At 43.3% G+C, this 14,405-nt stretch overlaps 1 protein-coding gene and 1 non-coding gene across 2 annotated transcripts in view; both read left to right on the top strand.

Annotated features, from left to right (window-relative positions):
• Window positions 1-14,405, top strand: part of Dgkk (diacylglycerol kinase kappa) — a 183,178-nt gene that overhangs the window by 89,020 nt on the left and 79,753 nt on the right. The gene's annotated exons all lie outside the window — the stretch shown is intronic.
• On the top strand, window positions 2,754-2,860 carry LOC111758467 (U6 spliceosomal RNA). The gene has a single exon (XR_002792644.1). It is a non-coding gene; the product is annotated as a U6 spliceosomal RNA (small nuclear RNA).

Raw genomic sequence — 14,405 nt, 5'->3', positions numbered from 1 at the left:
AGATGATAATGTATAATCTATTAACTGGTGATTTCTTACTGTTTTGTTTTTGTAGTTCTGTATTATTTGTACTCTTACACTGCTTTGTTTTGTTTTGTTTTTTCTCTTTTTCCTTTTAAATAAAATTTTTTTAAAAAGAACACAGAGGGACCACAGAGGCTGACAGGAAAAAAAAAAGAAACTTCATTGGCTACAATGTAGAACAACTGTTAAGATTTCACATTGTGCCTTGGGAACTCTAGACCTTGTAACTGACCCTAGATGATCTAACCTGCCCTTAGTCCCAGTGTTTCCCATGAAACAAAACTAAAATGTGTATGTCAGCAAAGGTCTGAAAACGAGGATGAAGACAGATGTCCACTTTCAAAACTTTCCTCTTGTAGAAACTGAGAGTCCAGGAGAAATCTCTATACGTGGTACTGTGGCAGACAGTGGGATTGATAGTGTGGTCAAAGGGAACCATTCTTATAATTTCACGACAGCTTCTCTTAATTCTAATTGTTAAGCTGGTCTGAGGTTATGCCTCAGCCTTAGTCCTCAATTCTGGGATATTCACAATGATATTCTTCCCTGTCGGTAGTTGTTGCTCTTCTATGGATAGGGATCAAAGCTGGAGAATTCCCTTCTACCATCTTGCTAACATCACTCTTCCTCTTATATTTTACTATCAGCAACTAGAAGAAATAAAAGCTCCACTTTGCACAAAACACTAGAATACAAATATAAGACAACCAAGATCCTTGCTATTTTATAACAAGGACCAATTTTTTTTCTACAGTCCAAAAGTGTGTTCCATATTTGCACTGAACCTCATCAGAAGAGCTTTTACTGTCCACATTTTTACCAACATTCTATTCATGGTCACTTAGATATTCTCTAACAAGACAGATGCCTTCCTCTTTTTTTTCTGACCTCTCATCAAGATCATCTTTAATATTCCATTCACAATAATCTAGATTTTTTCTGGCATGTACCTCAAAACACTTTCAGGCCTTAATTAATTACTTAGTTCAAAAGCCATTTGTACTTTTTAGGTGTTCGTTACAGCAGTAATTTTGCTTCTTGGTACCAATTCTTGTTTTACTCAGTTTGGGCTGCTATTTTTAAAATGCCACAATTGTCCCATGCATATTGTCAGATTATAGTACAAAGAAACTAGAAATCAATTGCAAAAGATGGCACAGAAACTATGTAAACATATGTAAATTAAGTAACATTATCTTTAATACTCAATGAGTCACAGACAAAACTAAAGAGGAATCTAACCCTACAATCAAATGATTGTTCCAGTATATTGTACTGGAACTGATGGGACACAATGAAAGCATTCCTAAGAATTAGGTTTATAGCAGTAAACTTCCACATCACAAAAAATGTCAAGCTCAAGTAAATTAATTATGTACCTCAAGGTCCTAGAAAAACAAGATCCATAGAATCCCAAAGCTAGTACAAGAAAGGAAATTATAAAGATCAGAGCAGAAATTAAAAAATAAAAAGAATCAATGAAGTGAAGAGTTGATTATTTGAAAGATTAAGCAAAATACACAAATCTTTAGGCAATATTATCAATATAAGGAAGAAATGACTCAAATCCATGCAATTAGAAATGAAAAAGTTGACAACACAAGGAATTCAACTAAAATAGAAAGATTATCAGTAACCACTTTGGGAACTTGCACTCTAATAAAAAAGAAAATTTAGAAGAAACCAAAAAATTCCTAGATACATATGAACACCAAAGCTAAACAAAGAAAATATAAAAGCCCTGAATAACTCAATATCAGTCAATGAAACTGAAGAAGTAATAAAAAAGCCTACATACCAAGTAAAGCACAAATCTCCATGAATTCACTGTCAAATTCCATAAGAATTTTAGAGAAGATCTAACACCAACAATTTTCAAGCTCTTTAATAAAATTGAAAAAGAAGTAGTACTATCAAAATCATTCCTAGAAATAAGCATTACCCTGATTCCAAAACCATAAAAAGACACAACCCAAAAAAAGAACTCCAGGCCAATCTCTTTAATGAACAAAGATGCAAAAATTATCAATAAAATATCACCAAACAGAATGTAACAAATCATCAAAAGGTCATATGCCATGACCAAATAGGATTCAGAAATGGTTCAGCATACACAAATCAATAATGTAATAAGCCATATAAACAGAAGCAAAAAGAAAAATCACATGATCATCTCAGTAGATGCAAAAAAGCATTTGAAAAAATCCAACATCCACTCATGATTTTAAAAAAATAACCTGAAGAAATTAGGTTACAGAAGATCTTATCTCAATTTGATAAAAGCTACCTACAGAAAATCATTTGACAACATCATAATACATGGAAAGAAGTTGAAATTTTTCCCTTTAAAATCAGGAACAGGATAAGGATGTCCACTGTCACCACTCTTGTTTAATATAGTTCTCAAAAGATGAGCTAAAGCAATAAAAAAAAGAAATAGAAGTGGTATATGGATAGGAAATAAATTTAAATTATCACAATTGCAGATGAGAAGGTTCTCTACACAGAAGACCCCTAAAACCCTAATAAACAAATCCTAGCACTAATAACCAAACTTGGTATCATAGCAAGATATGAAGTCATTACTCAAAAATAAAGTGTTCATTTTCACTAATAATGCTGACAAGGCTAGGGGAGAAAAAGAACCCTTCTCCACTGTTGGTAGGAGTACAGAGTGGTACAGCTACTATGGAACTAAGTGTGGCGGTTCCTCAGGAAACTAAAACTAGATGCTTTCTTTGGCAGCACATATACTAAAATTGGAACCATACAGAGAAGATTAGCATGGCCCCTACACAATAATGATACACAAACTCATGAAGACTTCCATATTTTTGTGCAACCACTGTGGAAGGCAGTGTGGAGTTTCCTAAAAACCTAGAGCTAGATCTTATATTTAACACAATTGTTACCCTTCTTAATATCTTCCCAAAAGAATTAGTAATATGTACACACGTTTATAGCAGCATAATTTGTAATAGTCAAGTCTTAGAAACAGCCCAAATGCCCATCAACTGATGAATGGATAAAAAAAGATGTGGGTTTTTAATATAATGGAGTACTACTCAGCTATAAAGAAGGACACGTTTGAAACAATTCTACCTAAATGGATGCATGTTGAGACCATACTCTTAAGTGAAATAAACCTACACATCTGAGTAAATTGTTTGTCTGAGAAACCAAAGGTGTAAATAAGGTCCAAAATGTATAATAGGTATTTTGAAGTAAAAAAAAGTTCAAATGGAGAGAGGAACAACATCAGGGGATGGGGAAAGGAAAGAGGGAAAAAGTAAAAAAAATGAGAAAAGTAATAAAAAATAGAAACAAAGCTTTTGTAAATGAGGAAGGGAGGGGGCTTGAAGGGAGAGTAAGGGAATGAGAAAAAGGAATCAAATTATATCATGTATAGGGAGAAATGCTCTATGATGAATGTGGTCATTATATATATACCTAAAATGCACCAATAAAAATTAATTTAAAAATATAAAACTAGAACTTTCATTTGCCCCAGCTATTCCCCTTATAGGTATCTTCTCAAAAAAGTTAAAAACAATGTACCACCACAGTGATGTATGCATACACATTTTTATAACCACGCAATTTATAGTAGCTACATTTTAGAAACAGGCTATATGTGATCAATAGAAGAATGGATAAAGATAATGTGGAATTTAGGCACAAAGAAATACTACTCTGCCACAAAGAAGATTAAAGTTGAGTCTTTTTTAGGAAAATGGGCACATCTTGAGACCATAATGTTAAGTGATATAAATCAGATACACAAGCTTAAATATTGCATAGTTTCTCTTATATAAGAAACTCAATAAAGTGCAAAGAAAAGACAGACAACAGGAAAAAAGAGAGAAAAAGCTATTGTAATCCAGCATGGACAATGTATGTAAATATGTTCCTTAATTTAGTGTAATTATCTCATTTTAATTATTTAGTGTAATTGTGTTTTTATGTTTTTTGGCCTGTTAGTCTAAGCTAATCTGTGTACGTGACAGTTAAGTTTATAAAGACTTAGAAACAAATGAATCTGATCCTGGGGCCGTGTAGGGGAAGAGGAAAAAATGAATTGATGTAAACATTATATACCATAAACATGCTAATAAAATAATTTTAAAAATACCACAGACTGGGTGGCTTAAACAATAAACATTTACTTTTCACACGTCTAGAAGCTGAGAAGTCCAAAATCAAGGCACCAGAAGATTGGGTTTTTGGTGAAGACCAACTTCCTAGCTCATAGATATCCATCTCCTTGTATCCTCATATGGCAAGAAAAAGAGTGAGGGAAGACTTTGGAGTCCCTTTTTAAAAAAGACACTAATATCCTTCATGAAGTCTTCACTTCCATGGCCTAAACACTCCTCAAAGGTCCTCACCTCCTATTACCAAGTTACTGATGGCTAGGATTTTGCCTTATGAATTGGAGGAGGGACTCAAACTTCCAGTTTGTGGACTATGTGTGAATGTATTTCCCTAACTATGCTGGAGATGATCAGAATCAAACAGAAGCATGCAATGACCACATGCTGAAAGCTTTTTTTAAAATTTATTGTAATTTTATTTTGAAAGTGGTAAAATACAACAGAACAAGACAGAATAAAGCCAATTAAGATTGTACAGTGAAATTGGTACAGAACTTCACAGTAGGTTGCCGGGATAACAGTAATAGGTATCATGTATATTTTGTTATCTTTATAATAGTTGTTCTTTCAATGGTGTATATCAAAATGAGATGAGATACAGAACATTATAGAACTTATCAAAACAGAATATTGAATAGAGCAGTACCATTAATCAGAATAGAGCAAAACAGTAATAAAAATATTTGCCTTCAAAGAGGTGGGAAAAGGAAGTCCCCCTTATTTGATATGGTCAGCCTCCCAGGAGATGCTCAGATTTCTGGTTCCCATTTGCTAACGGGGGGGAGGGGGCAAGAGGGGGGTAGAGGAAGTGGGATGTTTGACTCTAGGTGGTGCATCAGGAGGTTCACTATTGCTTAGCAGGGAGGCAGGCTGGTGGTTTTATAGCGTCCTAAGTTCCAACATGGCACGGATCTCAGGAGCTGCTGCTGGTTCTCCCCCTGGAAGGGCTGTAATCTGCCACACCACCACAACTTACCAGGGAGGGGAGGTACTTGCTTGGCTTCCCAGTGTCCTAAGATCCAACATGGCACAGATCTCAGAAGCTGTTGCTGGTTCTCCCCCTGGAAGGGCTGCAGTCTGCCAGATCACCACTGCTTCACATGCTGAAAGCTTTAAGCCAATTTGACTTTCTTAGCATTCAGAAATTGTTGGCTTGTGTATATGTTATTGTTTAGAGTCTGTCTTCAAAATTGATTTTTAAAAATTGGTGTCAACAAATGAAGAAGTTTGTGATGACATATTCTGGTAGTTTCCTAGGGCTGCTCTAAGTTCCCCAAACTTTATGGCTTCAAAAACAGACTTTTATTCTTTCACATTTCTGGATGCCATAAGTCGGAAAGCAGGTGTCAGAAGACCTATCATTTCTCTGAAGGATTTAGGGAAGGAACATTTTTGCCTCTGTTTAGCTTCTGGTGGCTGCTGACAATCTGCAGCACTCTTTAGTTTCCAGACACATCACTCCGATCTCCCCTTCCATGATCACATAGTGCTCTCCCATTTCTACTTATTCTGCATCACAAGTTCTCGTCTTTATTTGTGTCTGCATTCAAATTTCCCTCTTCTTTCAGGACACCAGTGTTTGGATCAGGACCCACTCTAATATACTAGGACTGCATCTTAATTCAGTTCATAACATGAATCACCCTCTGGTGATTATAAGCAAATCTTGGCATTCTTTGGCTTGCAGATGCATTAGCCCAATCTGTACCCTCACTGTCACATGCTTTGCAGTCTCTCTTGTGTCTATGTGCTCTGTTCTCACACCAGGTGTTCTTTCTATAGGTTCTTGTGTCCATTTTTCCTTCTTTGTTATGATACCAGTCATTGTATTAGGGCCTACTCTAACCCAGCATGACCTCATTTTAACAAGATTACATCTGTAAAGAACTTATTTCCAAATAAATTCACATTCTAGGAATTGAACATATTTAATATGGGGCACACAATTCAGTTCACTATACATACCTACCTGTCGATGTCCGCTCCCGGCCGGCAGGAAGGACACACGACAAAGCCTGGCAGTGGACAACCTTTTCTTTTATTTTCCTTCTCCGTACAGCCTGCCCTGGGATCGCTCCCAGCCGAAGCCTCCTCTGGTCCGCTCCCCGCGGCTCCTTCTGGGATTCTACTTCCGGGCTTCTTCTTCCCCCCCAGGGGTGGCACCAGTATATATACGGATACAGTGTCCATTCATGTTAAAGTGAGCAAGGCAAGCTGATTGGCTAACATCATCAGTTGCCAGGCAGACTATATTGTTGAGCGGGTTGCTTACGCGGTGAGCAGGAAACTAACGTGCTCGATGGGAGGGGTAATCTACCTCAGGCTTTACTCTTTACTACAGGCCTCACGTCCGCCAAGTGAGGCGACCGGGCTCGGGGCTGCGGCTCCCAACATCTCCCCCTTTTTTATTTTTTTTTTATAAATGTGCGCATCGTAGCCCTTCCTGGACTGGGTGCAGAGGCTTATGCCCTATGCGTAGGCCCACCGTAGGTCCTTGGCTTAGACCCTGGTCGGCCGTCCCATGGTCTGCCAAGGCCCTGAGGCCCTCGTCCTTTTTCTAGGGCCAGGCACAAACTGGACGGAACCTGGATGCACACAAGCTTGCACTCATTTTCTCTCCGTAAAGAAATCCCCTCGGAGAGAAATTTAGACCTGGGCAGCATCTAACAGTCCAGCGGCTTACGTGCAGGATGGGGTAGGGCCTGGCTTAGGTTGAGTCGCACCGGGGGAGTACGCTCTTATCCGTCATTGACTCTCCTACCCAGCTATGTCATAATTTTTTTAGAGGAGGAGTGTGGGAAGCTCACCACCCCTAGACTCGGTCGTAGGCTAGGCGAGCGAGCCATGCATATGCCTGAGGATCTTCTTGTCCATTTCGGGCTACCGCTATTTCTATTCATCTTGTTGGTTGGTCTGTGATGGATCTCTGGTAGGGCAGGTCTGATCTTCAGTCGAGGGCTTTGTCGCCCGTGTCAGTCTCTCCGGTACCCACAGTGGTTCTCGTCCCGATTCCTGTGGGAAAACACAAACCGCGCCTCGGTTCCAGCTGACCACTGGATCCGGGCCCATCCATTGTCCTGTCAGGACATCTTTCCACTTCACCCACCCTTTATGGTTGGGGGAAGGGTTGTAGTGCTCTACGGCTGGGGAGCAATTATCATTATTTAAATTTAAAAAATTGTGTGTGAATAGTGCCATGGATAATCGTGCCTTTGGGGCCAGGCCTTGGCCTACTCCCCCTTTTTGTTTTTGTAAAATTTCTTTGAGGCTTCTATGAGCCCTCTCAATGATTCCTTGACCTTGGGGATTGTATGGGATACCATGTTTTAATTGAACCTCCATCATTTTGCAGAACTCATTGAAGGCTTTGCCTATATAGGCTGGTCCATTATCAGTTTTTAATATTTTTGGTTTGCCCCATGCGGCCCAAGCCGCCAGGCAATGATTGATCACATTAGACACTTTTTCACCTGTTTCTGCTGTTGCAAATATGACGCGAGAACAGGTGTCTGTGGAAACATGAACATATTTAAGAGTCCCAAACTCCTGTATATGTGTGATGTCCATCTGCCAAACATCACCAGGGATCAAACCTCGAGGGTTTACTCCCATCGGTATGGCAGGTTTGTATGTGGCACAGGAGTCACATAGTTGCACGATATCTCATGCATCTGCTCTGGAAACATGGAAATGGTTTGCTAGTGTCCTGGCATTGACATGAAACTTATCATGGAAGGCACGGGCTCGCTCGATTGGTGTTAGTAAGGTAAAAATCCATAACGGGCGAGTGGCAGTATCAGCAGCCGCATTCCCCTGTGCCATGGGCCCCGGCAGGGATGTATGTGCTCTTATGTGGGTGGTGAAGACCTTATGGTGTCTGTTCTGAAGCAATGTCTGGATAGACAGGAACAGCCCAGCCACTGTGGAAGTGGATCTAATTAAACCGGCAGTCTCAAGCACTTGCATAGCATTGATCACATACCTAGAATCGGAGACAATGTTAATGGCTTCTGAGAACCGTTCAAGAATCATTTTAACGATCTGCAGTTCCACCACCTGAGGCTGATCAGGTTCAAATTGTATGGTAACCGGGGGCTTGCCTAGGATCACATAGGCGCCTATCCCCGTCTTGGAGCCATCTGTGTATATTGTAGTTGCTGGGACTAATGGCTCAGAGGCAGTAACCTTTGGAAAAATTATAGGGTGCTGAGTGACAAATGACAAGATAGGGTCTTTAGGGTATTGATTGTTTATATCCCCATGGAAAACACATCTCAGAATGGCCCATGTATCTATGCAGGCAGCCAGGGTCTTGATCTGGCTGGCGGTATAGGGTATTTGGATGGCTTGTGGTCCTGAGCCAAAATGTTGGACAGCTCTATCATGTGCTTTAAGGGCCAATGAAGCGACTGTCTCCGGGTAATGCTCTATGACTTTTGCAGGTGAGACCTTAGGGTGTATCTACAGTAATGGTCCTTTCTGCCAAATCACCGCTGTGGGCTGTAGACTAGTCTGTAGCAAACAGACATCAAAGGGTCGCCCTGGTTCAATTCTGTGTAAGGTAGCCCCACCTAAGGCTTTTTCCACTCTCTGTAAGGCAGCTCTTGCCTCAGGAGTGAGCCTCCTGTGGGAGGCTATATCTGGGTCTCCCTTTAGAAGGTCGAACAGGGGTTTGAGATCTGAATTTGGTATATGTAAATATGGCCTAATCCAATTAATGTCTCCCAATAGCTTTTGCATGTCATTTAGGGTCCTAACGCCATCCGTCCTAATGGTGACCTTCTGTGGAGAGACTAGCATAGGGGAGATTTTTGCGCCTAAGTAGGTCACCATTTCTCCTCCCTGAATCTTGTCGGGGGCAACATGCAGATTAGCTTGTCTCAGGGCCTCGACCAACTGGCCGAGCATATTATTTAGCATGTCTGGGTCCCTGCCGCTGAGCAAAAGGTCGTCTATGTAATGCACACATCTTATCTTGGGAAAGGATTTCCGTAGGGGGGCCAGTAGGGAATCAAGGTAAATCTGACACATAGTGGGACTGTTGGCCATACCTTGGGGCAGCGTTATCCACTCGTATCTGAGATCAGGGCTTTCTTGGTTAATGGTGGGTAAAGTAAAGGCGAACCTATGAGTGTCCTCTGGATGCAGGGGGATTGAGAAGAAACAGTCTCTAAGATCTATAACATAAACTGGCCAGGACTGAGGGATGGCTGAGAGAGCTGGCAGCCCCCTCTGGACCGCCCCCAGGGACTGCATCTGCGCGTTGACCGCCCTTAGATCATGGAGCAGCCTCCATTTGCCAGACTTTTTCTTAATTATAAAAATGGGGGTGTTCCATGGGGAGGTTGACGGCTTAATGTGTCCTAATCTAAGTTGTGTACTGACTATTTCTGACAAGGCTAATAGCTTCTCCTTAGGCAGGGGCCACTGAGGTACCCAAACCAGATCATTTGACCTCCAGGTGATTTTGATCGAAGTGGGTAGGAGAGCTTCTTCAGCGGCCCCTAAGAAAAACCCAGCCCTTGCCTACCTTTTTTGTTCTCTACTGGTATTGGGGATGTCCGACCCTGTAGGGCATTGCCCAAGCCTTTGCCGGGGGTATATCCCTGGTTCCTGAGTATATCCTTAGCCTGGGGGGAGCAGTTTGACGTAAGCGTGACATCCATCTGAGTGAGGATGTCCCTTCCCCATAGAGACACTGGCAACTGCAACACAAATGGTTGGAAATGGCCCTGATGACCCTCCTCATCGCACCAGAGCAGGGTTGAAGCACTAACCTGAGGAGCTGACACCATCCCCAGGCCCTGCAGCGTGTTATCTGCAGTGTTGGTGGGCCAGTTGGAAGGCCAATCCTTTCTGGAGATAATGGAACGGTCAGCTCCTGTGTCTAGGAGCCCTGTTATATTCTTGCCATTGACCTTAAGTGAGAGCGTGGGCCTTTTACCAAGTGTCATATGGAGTCCCTCAAAGACTTCCCCTGAGGAACCGAAACCTTGACTTTCTCTAATTTTCTGCTTTGAGGGGAATCTCTTGTGGAGACTGGGGAGCAGCAAGAGCTGCGCTATCTTGTCTCCTTTATTGATTACCATCGTACCCACAAGAGATTGAACCATAATTTTAATGTGTCCTGTGTAGTCTGAGTCTATGACCCCCGGGACTACTGTGAGACCCCGAAGGGCCGTGGAGGATCTCCCGATCACCAGACCCACGGAATTTTCGGGTAACGGTCCCTTAAAGGTGGTTTCAACCACTTGAACACCCATATCAGGCACTAATATAAGTCTGGAGGCGACACTGAGGTCCATACCTGCTGACCCAGGGGTGGCCCTTGTTGAAGGCTGCCATCCTGAGCTGTCCTGTCTCTGGGGCGGGGGCCCGCCTGTGAAGGGGGCCCCCTCTGGCCGTTTTTTGGCTCTCTAGCATCTCGTCCACAAATACGGTTGCCCTGAGCGTCAAAGACCGACCTACACTCCTCAGCTTTGTGTGATCCCCTCTTGCATCGCCCACAAACATATGGTTCTTCATTCCTAGGGCGAGGCCTAGCATCTGCATTGTTTGGGCAATGACGTTTAATGTGTCCTGGCTCCCCGCAGGCAAAACACCCTTTAGCCTTACATTTCCCTTCTAACCCGCGAGGTCCCCTCTGCTGTACAGCCGCGGCCAGGAGAGCAGCCACCCCCGAGTTGGAGAGCGGCCCCCCTATCTCTCTGCATATCCTAATCCAGGCGTTGAGGTCCTTGTTTTTATGAGGAGCTATCGCTGCCTTGTACTCCTTTGTACATTGCTCGAAAATCAGCTGCCTTACCAGCGGTCGAGCCACTCCCGGATCAGAAAATATCTTATCGGCAGCATCTTGCATTTGGGCCACAAAGTCAACAAATGGCTCTGTGGTACCCTGAATTATTTTTGAAAGACACAAGGAGGCTGTTCCGGCACCACTTACTTGCTTCCAGGCGCGGAGCCCTATGGCATTGATTTGTTCATAGACAGCGCCGGGGAACTGAGTCTGATCATCAGCGTGCCGACCTTCTCCCATAAGCATTTCTTTGTTCCACCCCCGGTTTCCCCGATTGGCGTTTCTCTCAGCCTGCTCTGCAGAGAACTCTGCGTACCAGGCTCGCCAATCCAGGTAACTACCCGAGGGCAGACACGCCTTTGCCAGCTGAATCCAGTCCGTGGGGGTGAGGGGCCCAGAAGACAGGTTCTCCAGCATGGCAATGGTGTAAGGCGCAGTCGGCCCAAAGGTTTTAACTGCATTTTTAAGTTCTCTAATCTGCTTTATCTCAAAAGGCTCCCATGCATTGCGTCCCTGGCCCATAGCTACTTGTACAGGAAATATCCCGTAGGGGCCACTATCTATCCCAGGTGGTGGATGTACCTCATGAGACAAACGTCCCCCCTGCCAAAGCCGCCTGTAAAAATACCGACCCGCCGGCGGCGGAGCATAAGACGGCGGCCGTGATTGGGCGGAAAATGGGGGCCCGTGCATCACTTCCTGTTCTGGCGAAAGGGGAGAGAGCTCCCGGGCGGCCGCCTCGTGGCGAGGGATCGCTTCCGGGAACAGCCCCCAAGGTGGGGCGGAAGGCTTCGCCTCCCTCTCGCGCCGGGGAGCGCTCAGGAGCTCCCTACTCCTCCGAAGATCAGGTTGAGCAGAGCGCAATTCGCGGCGCAACGCTGGAAAAGAACCCTGCGACTCCTTATTGAGCGACTTAGGCTCCTGACAGCTGGTCTGTTTGGCCTCCTTGCCATTCAACTTTCCCTCGTCCTCGGAGTCAGACGACTCCGAGGCTAGAGCCCCGTCCTCCTCCTTAGCATCTTTGTTCCCCTTGACGGGCCCCTCTCGGGAGCTCCCTGACTGGGCCTGCTCAGATACCCTGCGTACTTTTGTAAGCTCTTGAGAGCTTTCTCCACAACCACCCTCGCTCTTAGTGTTGCTACCTAGCATGTTTCCCATTTTTTAATATGTTACTCACCGCGTGAGGCCCAAGGAATCCGCCACTTACGCGTGAGCCTGAGGGGAGTCTAAAAGCCCTGTAGGTGCGCGCCACCCAGAGCCCAGGCTTATCCCCAACTCACCTGTCTCGCAGCTCTGTACTGGAGCGTTGTCCGCTGTCACGTCTCGGGGGTGATCAGTCCCCGGGCGGGCCTCCAAATGTCGATGTCCGCTCCCGGCCGGCAGGAAGGACACACGACAAAGCCTGGCAGTGGACAACCTTTTCTTTTATTTTCCTTCTCCGTACAGCCTGCCCTGGGATCGCTCCCAGCCGAAGCCTCCTCTGGTCCGCTCCCCGCGGCTCCTTCTGGGCTTCTACTTCCGGGCTTCTTCTTCCCCCCCAGGGGTGGCACCAGTATATATACGGATACAGTGTCCATTCATGTTAAAGTGAGCAAGGCAAGCTGATTGGCTAACATCATCAGTTGCCAGGCAGACTATATTGTTGAGCGGGTTGCTTACGCGGTGAGCAGGAAACTAACGTGCTCGATGGGAGGGGTAATCTACCTCAGGCTTTACTCTTTACTACAGGCCTCACGTCCGCCAAGTGAGGCGACCGGGCTCGGGGCTGCGGCTCCCAACACCTACCCAGGGTTGGATGCATCAAAGTTTCCTTATATAGTAAGATGGAATAAGGAAGATAAATTCCATCTCAACTGCTGAAACTAAGTAATATACATTAAATATGTTCCTTTATATTCTGTAGCCAATTGAGTCATGAAATTTTACACTACCTAGGCAGAGTCTGGCACTTCTACCACTGGGTCCTATAGAATCTTCTACATTCTTGAAGAGTTAATCAGTCACTCTGTGCTGGAGTGATCTGTTTTAGAATTTGTTTTCTCTAGTAGAATAAGGTTTTCTTGGGGGCAACAGATGTGACTTATTCATCTTTGCAGCTCCAGTGCTTATCCTGTTACATAACATAAAGTAGGTTCTTAGTAAATACTGAAGGAGGAGTGGACATTGTAAGGAAGATAGATGTTCATAGAGTTATAGAGGAGGTGCTGGATACTCAGGATGTGAAAACCAACACTGTATCACTTTGTTGGGACTCTCTACCTCCCATTCTGATCTTCATAGAGCTTTCCAGGATCTCAATATACAAAAATTCCAATCACAAAGAAATTTCAGATCATTATTTGATGAGCATTTAGGTAATTATAATGGCTTTTCATTCCAGAACCTTCCAGGTCAATCCAGAAGTAGCTTAGCACGTGGCCAGCATGCAGCAGTTAAGGAGAGGGTCATGGTGTGTCTTGGATGATTAATTCTTATAAATTCATCAAGGTTGAATACTTAATGTGGCAGATTCCTCAACTGTTCTCCTCTGATGGACCAGAATCAGCTAACATCAAGAAGAATATATAGTTCTTTTTAGTCTTGTCATACATTGCAAAATTGAGCCACTGTAATGTAGATAATCCTATATCTGAATTCTAGTGGAAGGCAATGAAAGAGAAACTCAGATATTCATAGGAATTAGAGGGGAAAAAAGAAAATCCCTGTGGTGGTATATCTAGAAAAAACTTGGAGGTTTTCAGTGCCCACCCTCCTTTCTCCTTTAGGCACCCAAACAATCATTAATAAATCCAGCACCTTCTTCACAGTAAGGCTGTGATGTACAAATGCAGCATCAATAGGTATTTCAACAGTAATGTCAAATTCATTACCATGAAAGAGGACACCAAATAAAATATCACTGTGATTTGTTCATTGTTATATCTCAGTGTCCTTAAAAGTGCCAAGTATATAGTGGTTACTCAGTAAATATTTGCTTAGTGAAATATTGAATGAACTAAGTTAATTAACCAGTAAATTGTTATAGGCAATCAGAGCATTGTATTCAGAAAAGAATACTTGAACAAGAAGCTCCTGCCATAAAGAGTTAAAGCTACTTTAATTGTTGTCTATGTAAAGTGATACTCTCCTCATTTGGCAGCAGCATGACCAGGAAAGAGAGTCTATATCTCCAGGAGGTAGTTAAAATCTGACAAGTATCCCTTAGCCTAGAGTCAGAACCTTGCCTTCTCCTCTTCTTCCCTGGCAAAAGCATTTGGATATCACTGAATTTCTAAATCACCATCTCCTTTTACTTTCTTCTTAAAGAGGGCCAAGCACTAGGCTAACAGAACAAATGCTGCTTGGATTAAACCAGTGGAGAAACTCTTCAAGAAATAAATTGAATATTGCTCCTGTCTTCAACTCATATTTTAGAATTTGCAACTCTATTC

This window comes from Cavia porcellus, unplaced genomic scaffold (genome assembly GCF_034190915.1).
Source record: "Cavia porcellus strain 051 isolate PalLab524CR breed Dunkin Hartley unplaced genomic scaffold, mCavPor4.1 scaffold_3, whole genome shotgun sequence".
In the NCBI taxonomy this organism is placed as follows: Eukaryota; Metazoa; Chordata; class Mammalia; order Rodentia; family Caviidae; genus Cavia; species Cavia porcellus.
Note: the sequence above shows the minus strand (reverse complement) of the source record. Positions and strands in the feature narration are given on the sequence as shown.